This window comes from Malania oleifera, chromosome 5 (assembly GCF_029873635.1).
Source record: "Malania oleifera isolate guangnan ecotype guangnan chromosome 5, ASM2987363v1, whole genome shotgun sequence".
NCBI classification, from domain to species: domain Eukaryota; kingdom Viridiplantae; phylum Streptophyta; class Magnoliopsida; order Santalales; family Ximeniaceae; genus Malania; species Malania oleifera.
In genome coordinates this window covers 24,642,655-24,667,207 of record NC_080421.1, presented here as the reverse complement: position 1 = coordinate 24,667,207, position 24,553 = coordinate 24,642,655, and positions in this window count along the sequence as shown.

Genomic DNA, 24,553 nt, shown 5'->3' with positions numbered 1-24,553 from the left:
AAACGGCTCCATGTCATCGCCACCGGTACCAGTCTCTACTCCTATAATAGCTTTACTGCTTCCCACCATCTCGCAGCCTCTCCGATCAACTTAAATGCAGTATATAGCACCTTCTACTCATCGGTGTATTGCAGTACAACTAAGATCTTTTTGATCTCCCAAATCTAGTTCTTCGCAATGATTGGGTTGGTACTTCTCGCAAAAGTAGGAGGCTTCAGGCGAGTGAACTTCTCAATAGAATCTCCTAGCTCAATAATGGGAAGATCCTGCCCCCAAGAACTCCACGTAACCTCGGTTATAAACTGCTAGGCAAAATCTTGAAACACCATTATAGAATCACTACTATCCTCATGGGCAGCTCCCACGCTGCTACTTTCTTCGGCAACAACATTACTGTCCCTGGGGTCCATCCTATAGAAAGAACCAAAAGAGTTAGCATTCCCATTTCCTCACATGTCTGGTGCAATTATAACACAAAATACTCACTTAAATAAATTCCACCACCGGCCTAAATCCTTTCCCCCTAATTAACGACATACTTTACCAATCTCATATACCTGTTCTAATTTTCATGTTCCTGCCCCTCCGCTTGGAAACAAAACCATCAATGGATTTGCGTGGTTTTCTGAACCCGTCAACTAATCCAAAAAAATACAGAAGTCCGTTAAGGAATATCTGCCTCCAGGCTTACAAATCAAAACTCGAATTTCCTATTCTACCCATTCCTATCCTCATCCTACACTCTGGTAAAATCATTCATCCTAGTCTGCAGAACCTAACAACTAGATGCTCTGATACCACCTATAGCACCTGACCCGCCATGTGGGCTCAGAGTGCTCGAAAACTAAATAAACATTCTTTGATACCACACACACACAAATATACAGGAATACAACCCGCCCTAACCAGGGAATCCTAGGTGCACCTGCCAATACTAGAAATAATACCATATAGTGGACGACTACTAAAACATCAACATTCTTTACCAAAGTTCTAATTATTCCCCAAATATATTCATACCACTATCCGTCTACATATTAAAATCCTCAAAACAATAAAATAGGATAATTGGTATCTCTCTAGCACTGATAACTCCTCCCAAAAATCTAATTCCCGCCCTGAGGCAAGCTAGGAACGGTTCCCTGAAGGACCCGAAAAATCATTTGTATAATAGGGTGAGACACTTCTTAGTAAGACGGATTATATTAACATCAATGTGTGACTAGCATGGGTTCTCGTGTGAAATAAAATTCCATCATTTAAATATATATATATATATATATATATATATATATGAAAATGGCATTTTAAAGAAAAATGTACTATACTGTTTATCATAAGATACATAATTTACCAGTAATAATGGTCGGCTTAATATAGCCCATTTATAGTAAATCTACCCATATATGCATAAAAGACGCAACCTGGAATGCCAAAGTAGCGTCGTCACACTATCACATACTCATACGACATGCTTCCCTCATGATGAGTTGTGTGGCCCGAAGGCTGGACTCAACTCGCAGCCGATGGTTCCGCAGCTGAGTCAAACTATCCTACGATTGTGCCTACCTATGGTCAACCAATATATCATGGATGGGCCCCCCGGTGGAAACCTTAAAGTAGTACTGCGGCCCAGGTCTCCAATCGACTTATCACACCTCCATGCTAGTGTGATTGCACTCACTAGCACATATAACTACGGTATTGTGCTTACAATATGACATATTGCAAATCCATAGGATTCTAGAATCATATATGGCGATTTACATAATAAAAACTATATTATAACTCATTTCATATATAAAAAATGTCATTCAATAAAACTCTGCCCCCAGACATTGTATCAAACTCAGCCCCCAACCATTATATCAAAACTCGGCCCCTGGCCGTTATATTATATACAATGTAAAAATCAATTAAAACACTTTGTTCACATATGTTATTTAAAACCATTCCCATGCCACACAATTTTCATTTTTTAACCATAAATAAAACAACTTAATTGGGAAAAACATAAATTGCTGAAAATAGGGTCTGAACATCTCCATGGTTTTATTTAACTCAAAATACATATTTAGTAGAAAATAGGAGATGATCAACCAACCATAATAATTTTCCCCAAAAACATATACTGCGTTTTAATCAGTCCATATTTCACAAAAAACTGACATAATATAATCCCCTTACCTGACTTACAAGAAAGCCCACTGAAAACCCCAAAATCCACGCCTTACGACGTTTGCAGCTCAAAATCTTGAAATCTCATTTTCCCTAGATAAATCAACACAAACCCAAGAATATTTCTTATTTGACATTTCTTAGGCCCCCTATATTCCAAAACAACTATAAAGCTTTAAAATATCCTACTTACCCTAATTTTGGAGTAATGCCTAAAAAGCTCAGATCAAAAATCTACTCTGCTATACTTGTAGAGAATCTCCCCTAGATCCTCGTGGTAACATCTGATCATCGAATCTGACAACGAACGGCAAGAAATCAGAGAGAGAGAGAGAGAGAGAGAGAGAGAGAATTTCAACTAAGCAACCAAAAAATCAATTTATAACCCTTTGACTCGGTCACTTTCGTTGACAAAATGGCATCTTTGTTGACGAATTACTGAAAGAAATTTGTCAATGAAAGAAGGAGCTTCGTCGATGAACACTAAGCCTAAACTTCCAGTTGTTCGGGATCTCTTCATTGACGAAAACAGGGGATTTGTTGACGAAGCCTACTAAAATTCCCTTTTAAAATTTTGTTCTTTTATTATTTATTTCTTTATTTTTTGAGTTTGGGTTTCTACAGTTGGTGCCACGACAGAACACGTAGGGACTGCTGACTTTGGAATTGGACCTACTATACATGTTGACTTCATCAAAAATGATGAAACTGATGGAGAAGATGAAACTATGGTTGAGGACTGTAGTGAGGCTAAAGACATCCTAAAAAGTGAGGATGATACCAATATTTAGGATGTATAAGGGTAAGATTGGACGTTGTCACCATGTATCTGACATGTGTAAATTACTGAAAATATATTTACTATGCATCCATCTGATATCCAATCTTCTTATATTTACTTGTGTATTATTTTGCAAACATGGCACTTGGAGGTCATCATCACCTAGTTTAGTCTAGGCTCTCCACGACATCGTCCCATGAGGATGATCCAACATCCTCGAGACCGACGAAGGACATTGGTCTTGATGCGGCACCATCTCGGCTCTCAGGACCTCGGCCCGACATGGATCCATCAGCTTGGGATCAGACCCAGGGTGAGTTGCCCACCATAATAAGCAGCGTTGGTAAGGTTACGAGTAATTGATTTAGAATAATATATTCATGGTCATACACGTGTATGATCACCGTATTTTTTTTAAACTTTTCTTTCAACATCGACCTCTATGACATAGGCGATGAGGTTTGGCTGTGGTGTAGCGACGAACATGGCTCTCAAAAGGAACCTAGAGAGGACCGAGCAACGAATCTAGATTGACATCCCTCCAGGCTACACGACCCCGATTGGTGATTGGTGCCAAGCTTGGACACTGGAGCTCAGCATTATATGTCGACAATATGCTTCAGTCACCACCTTCACCTGGCCGCAAGTGACTGAGGCTCAATGCATGGTTCATTACAAGCGCATCTTGGTAAGTAATCCCAAACCATTTTTTTTTTTTTTTACTTTTAATATACTAGACAAACAACTGTCTAACATTCTAACTCTATTTCAATACAGGAGGAGTTCGATATGGACATTCTCATTATATACCATGTAAAAAAGGTGGTGGACGTGTAGTTGTGCAACAAATTTAAGACCTACCATGCCAAAATGCACTCCCATTGTAGGAAAATGGGAGATCAGGCTGAAGTACACCCATATGATCATAGGATCTCCCTGGAGGATTGGGTAATGGTGTGTCGCCATTTCCACGACCCATCTTTTCAGGTGACGTATTTGTATTATAATAACTACTTTTTCGTATTGATGTGGCTAATGAAAATTCATTGCATATTTTTTGTAGGCTATCTGTAAGAAAAATGTCATGAACCGCAGCAAGCTTGATTCGACGCATTGCGGTTGGTCGAAATTATTCATACACCATCGAAAGGTAATTGCTATAAAACTATCTGAGCATTACATGACAACTGTTATTTATGTTTACATCTATTTACATTCATATTAATGATGTTTTATATGATAATGTAGCGTGATCCCCTCACTGGTGAGCTAGAGCCGAGGCCAGATCTTTATCAGAGAACACATCAGAGGCCATTGAGGGAGTGGTACCAAGGTGCGCAGTGCAAACATGTAAGTCAAATATATTATTTGATTCATTATTTTATTCAAAACATCAAAGTTGTATTCTTATTTCTTCATTTTCTACTATTTTCATAACTTAAAATAGGTGAGGATGGTTGAGCTAAGGACAACACCGGTTCCAGAGGGGAGTCAACCAATGATGGATGACGAGATCTGCACTCAGGTGCTTGGGAAACACGTAGGGGGCTGGTTGAATGGTGTTGGGAGTGGATACATCGCCCTGACATCGTCATCTTCTTCGAGTGTTGTATCTTATGCTGAGCTTCACCGAGCGTGTCAAGCAGCCGAGTCTCAAAGGGAGGAGATGGTTCTCCAGATGCAGGTAATGGAAATGGAGAATCAGCAGCTGAAAGAGAAGGTGTTCGATTTTGTAGCACAAATGGAACAAGTGATGACCTGGAAAGTGCAGATGGAACAATTGATGCACCAATCTTGTCCAGATGATGCCAATGGCTCCTCCTCTCATTAAACAAAATTCAAACCGTAAGTGATTTTAAAAGGATCGTTGATACTGTTTTATATATTTGTTTGTCAATTTTAATTCTATTGTATTATACCTTTTTTATGCTAGAGTCTTAAGAAATGTTTTGTTTTATGTTCATTTTTGGCTTTTTCATTCAAAAATGGAATATGCTTGTTCACGTTACAAACCAACTACTTTTGAGAGCAATGCAACGAATTGAGAAACAAACCACCTACCACCACCATACTCACAAGCAAAATGACCCTTGGGAATTAAACTTGTGTCAATTTGCCAACAATTCCCATGTCTGTATCGTATGACCTACAAAACAAGTCAAAATGGGGCTTAAGGTGACCAAAACGCAAAATACCCTTGTTTTTGTCACAAACCAACTACTGACACCATAATTTTAAGTAATCTTACTTGTAGGAACTAAGCAACGTCAAATGAGTCGACGGTTCCTAAGTTTCAATAGTATGACCTACAAAACAAGTCCAAACAGGGGTTCAAGGTACCCAAAACATGGAATGTGTTTGTTCCTGTCACAAACCAACTACATATGGTGCTCGTAAGTAAAATGACTCGTGGGAAGTAGACCTACATAAAAAAAGCCAATGGTTCCCATGCTTGTACCGTATATAGCATACAAAAAAAGTCAAACTCGGGATTCAAGGTGCCCAAAACATGGAATATGCATATTTTTATCGCAAAAAAATTACCACTTCCATGCTCGTAAGTAAAATGACATATGGGAACTAAATCTGTGTCAAATTAGCCGACCATTCCTAAGTTTGAAATGTATAACCTACAAAACAGATCAAAAATAGGCTTCAAGGTGCCCAAAATGTGAAATATGCATATTTTTTTACACAAATTGACTACCGCCACCATACTCATAAGAAAAAATACCCATGGAAACTAAACTTGCATCAATTAAGGCAATAGTTTCCAAATTTGAACCATATGACCTACAAAAGAAGTCCAAAATGGAGTTCAAGGTACCAAAAATGTAAAATACACTTGTTTTTGCCACAAACCAACTACCACCACCATACTAGTAAGTAAAATGACCAGCGGTAACATAACCTATATAAAATGAGCTATTGGTTCCCACGTTTGAACAACATAACGTACAAAACAAGTCCAAAATAGGCATACGAGGTCCAAACTGAGTTGGGTCAATCCCGACAAGTCCGTCACAATGAATTGGATGTGCTGGAGCTAACGGTGCCTAAAAAATCCTTTCTAGGAGCTTTTCCCCCACTTAGAAGCAAAGTTAGAATATAAACAAACTTAGTAAACTTAGTTTATTTTAAGTACTCAGGTGTCCAAGTCAGGCATATGAGATCCAAACAAAGTGTGGTCAGTCCCAACAAGTCCGTGACATTGAGCTCAACATACTGGAGTTAACAGTGCCTAAAAATTCTATGCCTATTGAAAATTATGCGCTTAGAGGCAAACTTAGTACACTTAATAGAACTTAACCACCTAAATGTCCAACTCGGGCATACGAGGTCCAAACTGAGTTGGGTGAGTCCCGATATGTTTGTCACATCGAATTGGACATGTTAGATCTAATGGTGCCCAAAAAATCAAATCCTCTATGAGAGTTTTTTGCTCACTTAGAAGTGAAGTTAGAATACAAACATAGTGACCTTAGTTCACAGTTTTGCACCCGGGTGTCCAATTTGGGCATACGAGGTCCAAATTGAATGCGGTCAGTCCTAACACATCTATCACATTGACCTGGACATGATGAAGTTAATGGTGCTTAAAAACTTCTCCCTGTGAGCTTTTTTTCCAACTTAAAAGTAATGTTAGAATACAAACAAACGTAGTAATTAAACTTAGTTCAATTTAAGAACCCAGGTGTACAATTCAAGCATATGAGGTTCAAACTGAGTGTGGTTAATCTCAACACACCATCACATCAAATTGGACATGTCGGGTCTGACAGTGCCCAAAAACTCCTCCTCGAGAGCTTTTTCCTCACTTAGAAGCAAAGTTAGAATACAAACTTAAAACTTAGTTCATTTTAAGCACGCAGGTGTCCAAGTTGGCCATACGAGGTCCAAACCGAGTGTGGTTAGTCCCGAGACATCCATCACATTGACCTGGACATGCTGGATTGGACGGTGCCTAAAAACTCATCCTTGAGGCTTTTTCCCCACTTAGAAGTGAAGTTAGAATACAAACATAGTAACCTTAGTTCATGGTTTTGCACCCAAGTGTCCAATTCGAGCATACGAGGTCCAAACCAAGTATTGCCAGTCCCGACATGTCCACCACATTGACATGGAAGTGTCGGATCTAGTAGTGCCCAAAAACTCCTCCTTGCGGGGAGCTTTTTTCGCCACTTAAAAGTAAAGTTAGAATACAAACATAGTAACCTTAGTTCATGGTTTTGCACACAGGTATCCAATTTAGGCATATGAGGTCCAAACTGAATGCGGTCACTCCCGCATTGACCTAGACATGCTGAAGCTGACGGTGCTTAAAAACTCCTCCCTAGGAACTTTTTCCCCACTTAGAAGTAAAGTTAGAATACAAACAAACTTAGTAATTAAACTTAGTTCAATTTAAGCACTTAGCTTACAATTCGGGCATATGAGGTCCAAACCGAGTGGGGTGAATTTTGACTGATCAAACTAAGTTATTTACAATTGTATCATTTTTTTACACTACGTCCGAATGTTTGATCATTTTTCTATCAAATCATTTTTAATTATAGTATATACATATATGTTCAAACATTGTATAATAATTTCTTATATAATTATTATTTTGTAGGGTTTGTGATTGTCACAACACTACAACGATGATAGGGACTACAGTCAGGTTAGATGTGCGCAACTTTTGACTTTTCCTGTATTCCTTGTCATTTGAACATAACTATTTTTTATTTTTTATTTTTTAATTTCAATTTGTATTTGTATATATGTTTTTGAATTTTGAATAATTTATAAAAATTTTAGTAATTTTGGTTTAATTTTATGTATGATAAAATGTAATTACAAGTTTTTACAGGAATTTTCAAAAAAAAAAAAAAAAAATTTTGAAGTATTAGTGACAGTTTGAAATATCGTCACTACTAATTACAAAAGAAGTATTAGCGACGATTTTTAAACCGTCACTAAAATACTAACATCGTCACTAAAGGCCAAATATTAGTCACAATTTTGATGACCGTCACTAAAAGAGTAACATTAGTTGTGACAGTCCAAATAAAAATGGAATTTAAATAATAAAGGGGAAAGGAAATTATCAGAGGACTCGTCGACGAAGATAGGATTCGTCAATGAGAGTATAAGAAAATTCGTCAACGAAGACAGGATTCGTCAACGAAAAAATACCGAGAGAGGTTTTGAGCTGACTGAATTTCGTCGACAAGGATTGAATTTCGTCGATGAAATTTTTAAAGGACTCGTTGACAAATGACGTGGCTCGTCGACGAATCCGCTGTTCTATAAATATCAAAATCCGAATTTTTAACTTCACCATTAAGTAATCTCTCTCTCTTCCCTTCGGTTCTCTCTCTCTCCCTCTCATCAATTTTGGGCCAGATTTACATCGGATCAACAATCCAAAGTCACCACGATGCTCCTGGGGAAGTTCTCTCCAAATCTGCCAGAGCGGATCATTGGTGAAAGCAAGTTGGAAATCATCCCTAAGTTGAGGTAAGACTTTTTAAGCCAAATTTGACCTTATGGTAGTTATAGGAAATGATGTACATGTAGAAATACTGAAATTTAGTACTGAGAGTTTTCATTTTCAGGGTATTGATAAGGAAATCCTATGGGTGTTAGACCAAGATATTTTAGGGGGCTTTCTCAGTAGCCAGGTAAGGGGATAAACTAAAGTAGTCATTTTCATGCAAATTATTATTATTTATGAGAAAAGTTATTTTTTAGAAAGCATGTATTATATCTATAGATTATGAAGGAAATGTACGGTTGATAAAAATACTGCTACTATGTTGAAATGTATGTATATGTATGAGATGCCAAAAACTATGATTTTAGAATGCAATGTATGGTTTTATACAGTAAATGTGTGGCATGAATATTATTTTACACAGAAGAATATCATGATATGACAATGATACGAATAGAATATGTTTTAAGAAACTATGAAAGAATACAATACCATATGATATTGAAAATGCATGAAAAATTGATTATTTTCAGAATAATATACATATATGAAATGTTCGGCGCAAGGCCGTATTTATGTATGATTTCAGCGCAAGGCCGTATTTATGAAATGTTCGGCGCAAGGCCGTAATTACGAAATGTTCAGCACAAGGCCGTAATTATGAAAGATGCTATAATATCACGTATTATATGTTATCAGAACCTGGATGTTAGTTTAGTTCAGTTTCAGGAGCTCAGTACCGTAGCTATATAGATCAGATATCTATGTTCAGATTAGTGCTGACCACTCCACGAGGGGGTGGGAGATGGATAGTCGATGTGGCTTTCAGTAGAGTGTGGACGTCCACCTGGTAGTCTGGACCAGGGTGTGGCAGGCCCATCGTACTTACAGACATATTTGATTTGGCAGTGGTTGGTTAGCCATTGTTGGGTCCCACCTTCGGGCTGCACAACCCGTCATGGGGGGTAGTACATGACATTAGTTAGCTATTCATTCTGGGTATATTTTCAGTATTATTAGTTATAACAGATGTTTTATGTACGTTATGACTTATTAGGAAATATGAAAGCATGTGATTATTCAGTATGATATAATGAACGTTTACGAAAATATGAAATGTACTGTATATGTATAATTGCATTAAATGTTCATGTTGCCACACAACTGTATTTTGTTTATTTTCCTTCACTAAGAAGTGTCTCACCCCTGAACTAAATTAATTTTTCAACAGGCCCTAAGTGACCAGCGGGTTGTGGCCGCCGTTGAGTTAGTGATATTACCCCGTTAGGAGGGTAAAATTTTGTATTAGGGTCAGAATTATTTTGTGTTTGATCCTAGAGTTATTTTATGTTTATGAGGATGTATATAAATACAGTATTATGATGTTGTAGTAAACTCTGGTGTTATGCTTTATGGATGGATGATTCAAATTTTATGTTTGCTGCTGTTTACGTTTCCGCTGTGATTGACATGTGTCCCCGTTACCCAAGGGTTCGGGTTGACCATTTTATTTATTATGTTACATTTTCTATTAAAGAATTTGAGGGCGTTACATTAGTGACGATTTTGTGGACTGTCACTAATAGCGTAATAGTAGTGACGGTTATAGAATCGTCATTTATACCTGGGCTTTAGTGACGATTTCAATCTGAAAAAAAAAGTTGATTCTATAGTGACGGTGTTTGTCTTTTAGTGACAGCAAAAAACCTTCACTAATACTAGACTTTTAGTGACGGTTTATATATCCAGCACTAATAAGTATTAGTAACCGCAAATATGACAACTAATTTCAAACCGCCACTAATGCTTATCAAACGGTCACTAATAACCTTATTTTTTGTAGTGAATGATGAAACATAATTGATTTCTTTTTCTAACTTTGATTTATAAAAGAGTGAAATTAATGTTGAAGTCAAAACAATTTAAAAACATGTAAGCCTATAAATAGAGAAACTGAACTTTTAGATTTAATCCACAGAGATTTAGGTGATAAAAAACACTTTATAATTAGAGGAGTCTCAATTTATTGCCCCAAATAAGGGTGTACAAAATTTACTGAAAAAATAAAAGATCGGAGCGAAATCGAACCATTTGATACTTCGATTCAGCATTTCAGTTTTGATCCTCAATTTCAATTTTGAATTTCATAAAAATCGAATTTTGGTTTCAGTTTCACTAAAAATCCGAACTAAAAAAATCAAAAGCCAACTATTATTTAAAAATACTCATTTTTAATATTGTATATATGTGTGTATTGTTATATATATCATTTCTTTAATTATGTAATTGAAAATTTTTAATATTTTCTTTCATTAATTTATTTTTTGACTTGTTAAATTTTCATTTTTGTTGAATATGCTCAAGGATGAGAAAGAAGGGCTGGGAAGGGGTTTTATATAAAAAGCAAGACTCCTCAAAGGTGGTGATGTTGTAAAGTGCTTGCTGAGTGAGGGGGTAATATCCCTAGAAAATATGAGGTTGGAGATGAACTTAGTAGACCCTCTAATAAAAATGGAAGGTGGGAAGTTAGTGTGTGACTCATTGAGAGGCATGAGATTTATGCCTAAAGGTCAGAGGTGATGATAACCCACCTTATTTGATTAGAGGTCACATAAAGTAGGTTCATATGTAACAAATCATCAATTTACCTGTTATACACTGTCATTGATTTTATGAATACTCATTTCTATAGCGAGGTTAGTGTGCAACTACAATGTGTGAGGTTAAACACTTGCTCTTAATATATTCCATAGCCCTTATATTTAGTGTGCTTAATTGTAGTGCACACTTAATGGCCTATTCACGTCAACCTGCATTGAACAACTAAGTTTTATATATATTGTAATGTGTATGGTAAGTTTGCATAACTTGTAATAGGAATTGTTATTCATAGAGTCTTAATATCTTATCATATTTTAGTGGCCACAATTTAGGTTATGTTTGATTCATAGTCCAAAAGGCACTAGAGATGACACATCACATTCTAATTGGCAACATATACATTCTTAATCTTTTGAAATCATAGGGGATTGTTGATGTTATATATAGTATTTCAAAAGCTTGTTTTGGCTTGTCCTATATTGGTTGTTTAATAAAGTGTAGAACCTCTTTTTATGTGAAAACTCTCCTTAAGGCTAATGATTAGCTAAGTGCAAAAGTTGCCGCATGCGCACATGAGGCGAGGCTCCATCCATTTTATTTCCAAATAGTTTGATCCAAAAACAGTTAACCGAGTGCGACATATGCGTACACCTCGAGTAGGTGGACCCAATTTGCAAGGAATTAATTTTGCTCACGTTATTTTGCCGAGTATGTCTCCTGGTTTTTCATTTTCTATCAACTGGTCTTTCTAATACACATTTAATCTTCATTACTTTTATTTATTAAACGTTTAGTGTTTTGTTAAAGAAAAATTATCCTTGCTTGTGTTCTTATTTGTTGGCTCATTGTGAATTTGGATTTATTGCTTACCAGAACAAGCACTCCTAAAACTATATCACTCTAAATTGGTCTTCTCAATTATTTGATCCGATCAAAAGTGTTACATCGCCATTTTGTTTGATTTAATCGTAGCATTTTGTCATTGTGTCTTAGAAATCTTGATTACAATGTTTTGTGGTTCCTGTTCTATAATTCACGATTGTAATTATTTGAGATTTTTTATTACCGTGTGATATGTCTAATTGCCAAACCTGAGATTCTTATGATTGCTACGATCATAGTTCTATTGTTCTTATTACATCGTTTTCCCATATCTATCTGGGTTACCAAGTTGAAGTTGTTCCTATCTCCCGATTAGTGAGTTCACACAAATCAAAAGGGTTTTTGTATCATGGGGGTGGACGCCATTGTTCTTCTTTATTGGACCAAAGGGGTGAAATCTATCGTGAGGGCAATGTTATGCTCGCCTCAACTGATAAGTTCTTTTAAAATTAGTCCCTACATCTTGTAATCAACTTAATATTTTACAAAAACTTCTTTCTCTAATAGAAGTTTTTGTTGTTGTTGTTGTTGTTTATATATATATATATATCTAATGGAAGAAGGACGACAAGCATACAACTTGTTGAATAGAATACACTTGTAAATGGTCTAATAACACACAGTGGATTAGAAGTCACTTGATAATTGTAATGCTACACTTACATATCAAATATCACATTTTATCTTACCTACTACTTTAAATATGTTATTTATGGCTCTTATACTTTTTGTTTTGATAAACAAAGAAGGAAGGAGGAAAAACATGAAGGGGGCAGCACAGCAGACTCGTCAACGAAGGGCCTATGCTCGTTGACGAGGTAACAGTAGAGGTTCATCGATGAAGGCTTTGAAGCTTGTCGACGAACAATTACCGAGAGCAAGAAATTTTTCAGACTTCTGGCATCATCAATGAGAGCCTTGTATTCATCGACGAAAGGTCTTCTTGGTCTCGTCGATGAGACTCTGTGCTCGTCGACAAGATGCCCTAGGCTGCGGCAATTTTCTGATATTTTGAGTTTTTGAATGTTGGGTGGTTAGGAAAATGGGGTGAAACCTCAGAGGAAACTCTATATATGTCATCTAGGCATATTTTGAGAGAAAGTGATGATCATTAAAGAAGTGCATTGTGTACATTTTGATTTCCTTAGTGAAATTTGTGTGCCATTGCTTCCATGGATGTAGGCTTTGTCGAATCACGTAAATCCTCATGTTGATCTTGTTCTAGTTGTGTGTGTGTTATTTACATTTACTTGTTGTTGTTTATTCCGCTATGCATCTTCATTATGCGATCCATATCACAAAAAATTGGTATCAGAGCATAGTTGTTGTGGCATCAGGATAGTCTTCTGCAAGATTTGACGCTGTCAAATTTGATGGAATTGGAAATTTTGGTTTATGTCAGAGGAGAGTGAAGGACATTCTTGTGCAACAAGGAATGGCTAAGGCTTTTCTTGATACTCAACTGAAAGGAATGGATGAGACAACATTGGTAGATTTGAAAGCAAAGGCAGCGTCGACAATACGCTTGTATTTGGCCGACGAAGTTCTCTATCGAGTAATGGAGAAGGATTCTCTAGCGACTATTTGGCGAAAGTTAGAAATTCGGTACATGTATAAATCCATAAATAACAAACTTTTTCTTAAGTAACATTTATATTGGCTTAAGATGGTAAAAGGATTTAGTCTAGATCAACACATCAATGCATTTAATCAAATCATAAGTGATCTTATGAGAGTTGATGTGAAGTTTGATGAGGATGATAAGGCTTTGACGTTGTTAAATTCTTTACCCTCAACTCAAACCTATGAAAATCTTGTGACCACTCTTATGTGGGGAAAAGAAACACTTGATTTTGAAGAAGTAACAAGTGTTTTGTTAAATTTTCATTAAAGGTTGAAAATATGTGATGAAAGGAAAGGACTTGTGGTAAAGGGTTGTAGTGAGCGAGGCAAAGGAAAGTTTAAAAATGGGTCTAATCAGAAATCACAGAATCAATCCAAGAAGAAGAAGGAAATTCGGTGTTATAAATGTGGTAAAAAAGGGCATGTGAAATCGGAGTGTCCATATTGGAAGAAGGGAAATGCTAATAAGCATGAGGGGATTTCCAAATCTATGAATGTTGTTTAAGAAGAGGATTCAGCAGATGATGATGTTCTATCAGTTTCAGTAGAGTCGAATAATCTATCGGACTTTTGGATACTTGACTTGGCATATTCTTATCACATAACTCCAAACAATGAATGGTTCAACACTTATAGGTTAGTAAATTCTGGATCAGTTCTTATGGGCAATGATGATTCTTGCAAGATTGTTGGCATAGGAAATGTAAAGATAAAAATGTTTGATGGTGCTGTAGGAACATTGTGTAATGTAAGACATATACCTGAGTTGAGAAAGAGTTTGATATCTCTTGCCATTTTGGATTGTAATGGTTTCAATTACAAGTCCAAAGGTGGAGTCTTGATGGTATGGAAAGGTAATCTGACTGTGACGAAAGGACAGGAGCTGGATGGGAATATTTACACATTGCAGGGAACTAAGTTGTAGGTGGAGCTGCAGCCGTGAATGCTGAATCAGATGAGATCGTCTTATGGCATATGCGTCTTGGGCATATAGGAGAACATGGCATGAAAGAACTACACAAAATAAAATTATTGAAAGGTTTAAAATCATGTTAGTTGGAATTTTGCAGATTTTGTGTTCTTGGAAAACAGAATAGAGCAAAATTCAAATCAGCTACTCACAAAATGAAAGGAATTCTTGACTATGTACATTCAGATGTTTGGGGCCCGGTTAGAGTTGCATCAAAGGGTGGACATGTGTACTATGTGAGTTTCATTAATGATTACTCACCGAAGGTTTGGGTTTACTTCGTGTGCCACAAATCTAGTATGTTTGCCAAGTTTAAGATTTGGAAGGCTAAAGTGGAAAACTAGACAAGGAGGAGAATCAAATACTTAAGGTCGGATAATGGGACTGAGTACATTGATTCTCAATTTATGGAGTTTTGTGTAGAGTAGGTCATCAAGATACATTTTATAGTTTGCCGGACACCTCAGCAAAATGGTGTGGCTGAACGGATGAACCAAACTCTTGCTGATAGGGCTCGGTGTCTCAGATTGAATGCAGGGCTACCGAAGAACTTCTAGGCCGAGGCAGTTAGTATGACTTGTTTTTTGGTTAATCGATCACCAAGGGCATCACTAGCAGGTAAAGTGGTGGAAGAGGTTTGGATGGGAAATGCAGTAGATTACTCTGAATTGAAGGTATTCGGGTGTCCAGCCTATGTCCACGTGTCTAGTGAGGAGAGGTCTAAGCTTGATTTGAAGTCTCCTTCTTGCATCTTCTGGGGATATCTAGAGAGTGTGAAGGGGTATAAGTTGTGGGATGCAGTGGCAAACAAGGTGGTGATCAGTAGAGATGTAGTATTTGATGAGAATGCTATGGTGAAGCGTACTCAAAAGTTTGATGAATAAAAACAGGAGCCAGAAAACTGGGGTAGTGATGAACATGTTGTGCAGGTGGAGTTAGAGGCTCATGGAAATGAAAATGATCATGGTCTTGTGGTTGCAAGGAGCTTTAACTCGGGAAACCAGCAAGTCGACGATATTCCTATATGGAGATTCGGACACACTATTAGTGTAACGACCTGCTATTTTTTTTCCTTATATGATTTTTTTTATACTATAAAATTTATAATGCTCTGATACCTACTAAACTAAACCAAACCATCAACCGAAGTAGTGAGAAGCGGAATCCATATAAACACAATCAAGAAAGTATACAATACTAGAGTGCTAAAATGTGTCCCCAAAATATACATATATGACTGTTTCCCAAAATACCCTCAACTGGCTAGGGTTTTACATAAATACTCCCAAAAATACTCACTCTACTGACAAGGAAGTACTGAAACCCCTCTATCTGCGACCCAGATCTGCTCGCCTACCTGGATCACCTAAAAATGTTAAAGTAATGGGATGAGACGACGCTCAGTAAGACAAAATATGTTATCGCTAGTGTGTGGCAAATGAGTTACAATATTTTAAAGATCTATTTTTAAATAATCATGTATAACTGAATATGAGAATACACGTACAAATAACATATACAACCACCACCTATACCCACGTTGCTTAACATATCTATTTTTATAAGTTTTCCATTCATAATACTTCTACTATACATAAGTACCCTCACTGTTAATGTAAAACTGTATATACATCTAATAGCTGAAAACTTCCCTATGGATAACTGTATGTCATGATTTAACCCCTCATGACAGGGTTGTGCGGCCCGTAGGCGGGATCTAACCTAGCTGGCCTACCAAGATAAACCACTATACTCCATCAGTCTGATCAGCCCTCCTTAATCCCTATTTAATGGGGAGCCTGTCCACTTGTGGGCTCTATACAATCGACTTACATACCACGTATTATTTGAATAGGTGGTTGCACTCTATACTAGATGTAGCAATGGTACCGTGCTCTGTAATCTGCAATGGTCCATCAGGGTCTGATACTAAATAATACATTTCTATATACAATCTATCTATTTTACCATGATTCTGTAATACTTGTATTAACCATGACGCTGTAATAAATTGTTTCTGTATCAACTGTATTTCTAAAATAAACTATAAAACTGTATGTCATGGTACTATAAACTGTATCTGTATCAACTATATAATCATGGTATTCTGTAATTATTATAAAATATATTCATTGTATGTATATTCTGTAAAACATGGCTCTGAAAAATACTATTAAACATGTCTCTGTACTATATCAATATTCTCAAGCCACACAGTGATTTAAAACATATTATACATAATGGATAAACTGTATAAATTTCTACTGTGAATAATAATCTAGTAAAAACGTATAATTTATACTAAAACATACTAGAATCGCCTAACATAACATATTTCCCTACCCTGATTTCTGCTAAAATCCTCCTACTGCGACGGGTCCTACACCCGTAGGGTTCTCCACTCAACACCTTGAAAACCATATATCCCAGAACAAAATATTACTATTTCTACTTCTACAACATTTCCTACAATTGCTGGAAAGTCAAATTTCAACAAAAAGGTCTTACCCTAAATCTGGGATGAAACCCAACTTCGTCCCACCGACGATCCGCTCCGGCAGACTTAGGGAGAACTTCCTCAGGAGCGTTGTGGTGGCCTTAGATTGTCGATCCGACGAACAATGGGACCGAAATAGAAAAGAGATGGAGGTAGAACCGTAGGAGAGAGAGAGAGAGAGGGAGTGAATTTCTATGAATTGTTTGCGTAAAAATCCAAGTTTCAGCTATTTATAGAGCCAGATTCGTCAACGAGTCCTGTAGAAAGTTCGTCGACAAACCAACACCCTCATCAAAGAATTTCAGACTTCCAAAAAATCCTCTCTCGGTATCTTCTCGTCGACAAGGCCCTCTTGTACCCTCATCGACGAATCCCTTGTGTTTGTCGACGAGGACCTGATAAATTCTCTTGGGTCGTTACATCCCAAAATGCAACATTGTCGACGAACGTGAAGTGTTCATCGACGAAGTCGGCTGCCTCCTTTTGTTATTTTTTCCATTTTTATCCCTTTTTATTATTTAAATACCCTTATTCTTTGGGTTATTACATTCTCCTCTCCTTATAAAATTTCATCCTCGAAATTTACTATTCATAAAGCTCATCATCCCTTAAAGGCAAAACAATCTACTTATTTTATTACCTGCCCTCACTTATGATGGAGGAATACCGTGGTTACATAGGTAATTCTGGGAGATTACAATTATAAAAGAAAATTCCCCAAAAACCAAAATACTACCTATTCTATACACTATATTACAATTCCATTGTTTAAACAAAATAAAATTACTATTACCCTATTTATACATCACTGTTGTATTCACAAAACAGGTGGGGGTATTTCAATATGATCTCATCTTCAAGCTCTTACGAGGCTTCTTCTATTACGGTATTCCTCCACGGGACTTTTACTAGCGGTATCTTTTTATTACACAATTTCTGTTCTTTTCTATCTAAGATCTGTACTGGAGCTTCTTCATATGCTAAATCCCCACTGAGTTCCAATTCTGCATAGCTAATGATATGGAAAGGATCTGAAACGTATTTCCTTAACATAGAAACATGAAACATGTCGTGAACCTTGAATAGAGATGACGGTAAAGTCAGCCAATAGGCAACTGACCCAATCTTCTTGAGTATCTCAAATGGACCAATGAACCTAGGGATCAACTTACCCTTCTTACCAAACCTTATGATTCCCTTCAACGGTGCTATTTTCAGAAATACCTGATCACCCACTTCAAATTTTAGTTCCCGGTGGTGAGTATCTGCGTAGCTTTTTTGCCGACTCTGTGTTGCACTGATTCGATCTCGAATGAGTTGGACTTTATCATACGCCTACTGAATTATCTCTAGCCCCAAAACTCGCCTCTCACCCAGCTCACTCCAGTATAAAGGGGAATGACACTTCTTACCATAAAGTGCCACATAAGAAGCCATACCAATGCTAGCCCGGTAGTTGTTGTTGTAGGCAAATTCCACCAATGGCATATATTGAGTCCAATTACCCCCAAAATCCAATACACACGCTCGCAACATATCCTCAAGAACCTAAATAGTTCTCTTTGTCTGAACGTCTATTTGAGGATGGAACGCACTGTTGAATGCTAACTGAGTTCCCAGTGCTTGCTGCAAACTCCTCCAGAACCGCGATGTAAAACGTGGATCACGGTTTGAGACTGGATACCGACACTCCATGGGGTCGAACAATCACTTGTATGTAAATCTCTGCTAACCTATTCATGGGGTAGCTAACCTTAATGGGCAGGAAGTGAGCTGTCTTTGTCAACCTATCAACCACCACCCAAATGACATTCTGACCATGCGGCACCAACGGTAGCCCAGTAACAAAATTCATGGATACATGGTCCCACATCCATTTTGGGAATGAAAAGTGGCTGCAATTGACCAATCGGCCTTTGGTGCTCAGCCTTAATCTGCTGGCACGTCAAACACTGCCGCACAAATTCTGTTATTTCTCTCTTCATACCACTCCACCAAAAATACTCCTACAGATCCCTATACATTTTCGTATTGTCAGGATGAACAGTGTATAGAGATCTGTGTGCCTCCTCTAAAATCGTCCTCCTGATGTTGTCATCTACAGGCACACACAATCTGGTGTGAAATCTCAAAGCCCCATCGTTAGAAATGTTGAATTCTTCTCCCTGACTGTCCTGTATTCTGGCTATCACTTCTGCCAATTTTGGATTATTCCCTTGAGCAACTTTAATCCTTTCATATAGTGTAGGCTGTACAACCAGACTGGCAATAAGCGCCTGAGGATCATCTACTATTAATTCCACGTTGAGCCTTTCCAAGTCCATCTCAATTGGGTTCTGAACTATTGCTGCTAGCTATGCTGTATTTTCTTATTTACGGCTCAAAGCATCAGCCACCACATTTGCTTTACTTGGGTGGTAACTGATGGTGTGGCTGTAATCCTTGATGAGTTCTAACCACCTTCTCTGGCACATATTCAACTCTTTATGTGTAAAGAAATACTTTAGGCTCTTGTGGTCAAAAAATATTTCATATTTCTCACCATATAGGTAATGTCTCCAAATATTCAATGCATGTACAACCGCAGCCAATTCCAGATCATGAGTAGGGTAGTTCTTTTCATATTCTTTCAACTTCCTGGACGCATACGCCATCACTCTACCATGCTACATCAGTACACACCCGAGTCCTCTCAAAGACGTGTCACTGTAAATCACATAACCATCACCTCCTAATGGAATCATTAGTACTGGTGTAAGGACGAGCTGCTACTTTAATTCTTGAAAATTTTGCTCGCATTCTTCATCCCACAAAAATCTAGAATTTTTCTTGGTCAACCACGTGAAAGGCCCTAACAAAGCTAAAAACCCCTCAACAAACTGACAGTAATAACCTTCCAGTCCTAAGAAACTTCTGACTTTTTGTACGTTCTTCGGCTTGACCTAATTCACTACCGTGTCGACCTTATTGGGATCCACTAAAACACCATCCCCTGAGATCACATGGCCTAAAAATGTAACTTTCTCAAGCCAGAACTCACACTTGCTAAACTTGGCATAAAGCTTTTCCTCCCTGAGTGTTTGTAGTACCTGCCTCAAATGCACCTTATGATCCTCAAAACTCTTTGAGTACACCAGTATATTATCAATAAAAACTACTACAAACTGATTTAGATACTGGTGAAAAACTCTATTCATCAAGTCCATGAATACGGCTAGGGCATTTGTCAGACCAAAAAGCATAACGAGAAATTCATAGTGCCCGTACTTGGTCTTGAAGGCTATCTCTGCAACGTCCTCTGCCTTTACTCTCACCTAATGATAACCTGATCTGAGGTCGATCTTGGAATACACCCATGTACCCTGGAGCTGATCAAATAAATCATCAAAATGGAGTAGAGGATATTTATTATTAATAGTAACCTTGTTTATTTCCCTATAATCGATACACATCCTCAAAGACCCGTCTTTCTTCTTTACGAACAACACTGAAGCTCCCCATGGCGACACACTAGGTCGTATAAATCCCCTATTCAACAAGTCTTGCAACTAATTCTTCAATTCTCTTAATTTAGTTGGAGCTATACGATAAGGAACCTTAGAGATCGCCACTGTCCCTGGAGGAAAATCTATAGGAAAATCCACCTCGCGTTTAGGAGGTAACCCTGGTAGCTCCTTTGGAAAAACATCTAGAAATTCTCGTACGACTAGGGTACTCTCAAGCTTTGATTCATTCTTTATCACTTCTTTTACAAAAGCCACAAACCCCTGACTTCCTTCTCGGAGTAGTCTGCTCGCCTGTATAGCTGATACCAACTGTAAGGGAGCACGCACACGAGAGCCAACAAACCGGAATTCTTGCTTATTAGGGGGGGTCTGAAAATTACTTCCTTCTGAGAACAATCAATACTAGCATGATTAACAACCAACCAATCCATCCCCAGTATTACATCAAACTCGCACATCTCAAACACAATCAAGTCTGCTGGTAGCCCTCTCCCCTGAATTTCTATAGGATAACCTCTGAGCACCCTCTGCATAGTATCATTGACCCTGACAGTGTAACTACTAACAATTCCATATCTAATAATTGGGTCTCACTTCCAGATAATTTAACATACGATGCAGAGACAAAGGAATGAGTAGCACTTGAATCAAATAAAACAATAACGGAATGTGATAAAATAGTAAATGTACCTGTCACCACATCCGTAGCAGCCTCAACATCACCCGGCGTCAATGCGTAAACGCTCATCGGGGCCACATTCCCTTGTTGTCCTCCACGAAGAGCCTGATATCCTCCCCGATAAGGCCTGGGAGCTGGGACCTGGTTTGGAAGACCGGGGCATGCACGTGCCATGTGACCGAGTCTCCCATAGAGATAGCTTACATCTCTCCCAACCCGACACTTTTCCAAATGACGTCTCCCACATGTTTGACATACTGGGCGATTCAGCGCACCTTGATTCCCACAAGGTCCTATCGTCTACCTTTGATCTCCCCTATCATGACCTCCTCTCCATGGACCCCTACTAGAGCCAGCCTAAAAGCCTTGAGGCGCAGGCCTCTTCCTCTAACCCTGAGCCGTTATACCCCTATATATACCACTCTTAATGATTGCAGCTCTGTTTACAACCTCCGTAAATGTCTGAGCCCTAAAACCAATCACCTGCTCAAACAAATTCTGCCTCAGTCCCTCTTCAAACTTCCTTACCTTTTTCTTTTCATTAGGTGCTAGACGTGGAGCAAAACGTGAAACTCGATAAACCGAGCTACGTACTGAGATATCGACATCTGCCCCTATACCAGGTGCATAAACTCTCCTGCCTTTGTGCTCCAAACGATAGTTAGGAAATACCGCTTGAAGAGCAGCTCCTTGAATCGGTCCCACGTCACAGGTACTGGAACCGACCTTTGCTCCTCTATCAATTGCGCTGATCTCCACTAGCGCTTTGCCTCCCCAGTCAGCTTAAATGCCACAAACACTACCTTCTACTCATCGAATAAGGAAGCACTGCCAACGTCTCTTTGATGTCCTGGACCCAATTCTCAGCTACAATCGGGTCATCTCCCCCAGAAAAGGATGGAGGCTTCATTCGCGTAAACTACTCGATCGAACAGCCACGCTCCCTAGAACTCCTGGCCATCTCAACCATCACCTACTTAGTGACGCTGTGTAGCACAACGTCTGTATCTCCTCCACCTGTACTGGAAGGTCCTGGCCTATCCTCCCCAACATTCATACCACTGCTTCCCGGGTCCATCCTGAAATAAGAAACACACTTAAGCACCTTATTTCCTACACAGACCTATGTTATACCAGTTCAAAATTAACTGCCTTCCCTAACCTTAACTTAATATCCAATTCTGTCACCTAGAAACACGACCAGACAATAGTCTACTATGATTTTCCTGAAATCGTCACCCCAGGAAAAACACAGAAACCACCACGGTAATCCTGTACTTAGATCACAGAATAAACCTCAAATCCTTACCTATACTCTGGTATTGCTTCCGCTGCACTCTTAAGTCTACAGAACTTGGCAACCTAGGCTCTGATACCAAACTATAACGACCTGCTATTTATTTTTCTTATCTGATTTTTTTTTATACTGTAAAATTTATAATGCTTTAATACCTACTAGACTAAACCAAACCATCAACCTAAGCAGTAAAAAGTGGAATCCATATAAACACAATCAAGAATATATACAATACCAGAGTGCTAAAATGTGTCCCCAAAATATACATATATGTTTGTTTCCCAAAATACCCTCAATTGGCTAGGGCTATACATAAATACTCCCAAAAATACTCACTCTACTAACAGGGCAGTACTGAAACCCCTCTATCTGCGAGTCTGATCTTCTCACCTACCTAGATCACTTGAAAAATGTTAAAGTAATGGGATGAGATGACGCTCAACAAGACGAAATATGTTATCGTTAATGTGTGGCAAATGAGTTACAATACTTTAAAGATTTGTTTCTAAATAATCATGTATAACTGAATATGAGAATACACGTACAAATAACATGTACAACCACCACCTGTACCCACGTTGCTTAACATATCTATTTTTATAAGTTTTCCATTCATAATACTTCTACGATATATAAGTACCCTCACTGTTACTGTAAAACTATATATATATCTAATAGCTGAAAACTTCCCAATGGATAACTGTATGTCATGATTTAACCCCTCATAACAGGCTTGTGCGGCCCGTAGGTGCGGCTCCTAGGCAGGATCTACCATGACTGGCCAACCAGGATAAACCACTGTACTCCATCAATCTGATCAGCCCTCTTCAACCCATATCTGATAGGGAGCTTGTCCACTCGTGGGCTCTATACGATCGACTTACATACCATGTATTATCTGAATAGGTGGTTGCACTCTATACTATATGTAGCAATGGTACCGTGCTCTATAATCTGTAATGGTCCATCAAGGTCTGATACTAAATAATACATTTCTATATACAATCTATCTGTTTTACCATGATTCTGTAATATCTGTATTAACCATGACATTGTAATAAATTGTTTTTTGTATCAACTGTATTTCTAAAATGAACTATAAAATTGTATGTCATGGTACTGTAAATTGTATCTGTATCAACTGTATAATCATAGTATTCTGTAATTATTATAAAATATATTCACTGTCTGTATATTCTGTAAAACATAGTTATGAAAAATACTATAAAGCATGTCTCTGTACTATATCTATATTCTCAAGTCACACAGTGATTTAAAACATATTATACATAATGGATAAACTATATAAATTTCTGTTGTAAATATTAATCTAGTAAAAATGTATAATTTATACTAAAACATACTAGAATCGCCTAGCATAGCATATTTCCCTTACCTGATTTCTGCTAAAATCCTCCTACTGCGACGGGTTCTACACCCATAGAGTTCTCTACTCAACACCCTGAAAATCATATATCTCATAATAAAATATTACTATTTCTATGTCTACAGTATTTCCTACAACTGTTGGAAAGTCAAATTTCAACAAAAAGGTCTTACCCTAAATCTGGGATGAAATCCAACTTCGTACCACCCGACGATATGCTCCGGCAGACTTAGGGAGAACTTCCCCAAGAGAGATGAAGGTGGTGCCATAGGAGAAAGAGAGAGAGGGAGTGAATTTCTATGAATTGTCTACGTAAAAATCCAAGTTTCAGCTATTTATAGAGCCAGATTTGTCGACGAGACACGTCATCTCGTCGACGAGTCCTGTAGAAAGTTCGTCGATGAACCTGCATCCTCGTCGACGAATTTAAGACTTCCAAAAAATCCACTCTCGGTATATTCTCATCGACAAAACTTGTCTTCGTCGATGAGGCCCTCTTGTACCCTCATCGATGAATCCTCTGTGTTCGTCGACGAGGACCTGATAAATTCTTTTGGGTCATTACGTCCCAAAATGCAATGTCGTCGACTGCCTCCTTATGCTACTGTTTCCATTTCTATCCCTCTTTATTATTTAAATACCCTTATTCTTCGGGTCGTTACAATCAAGCCTC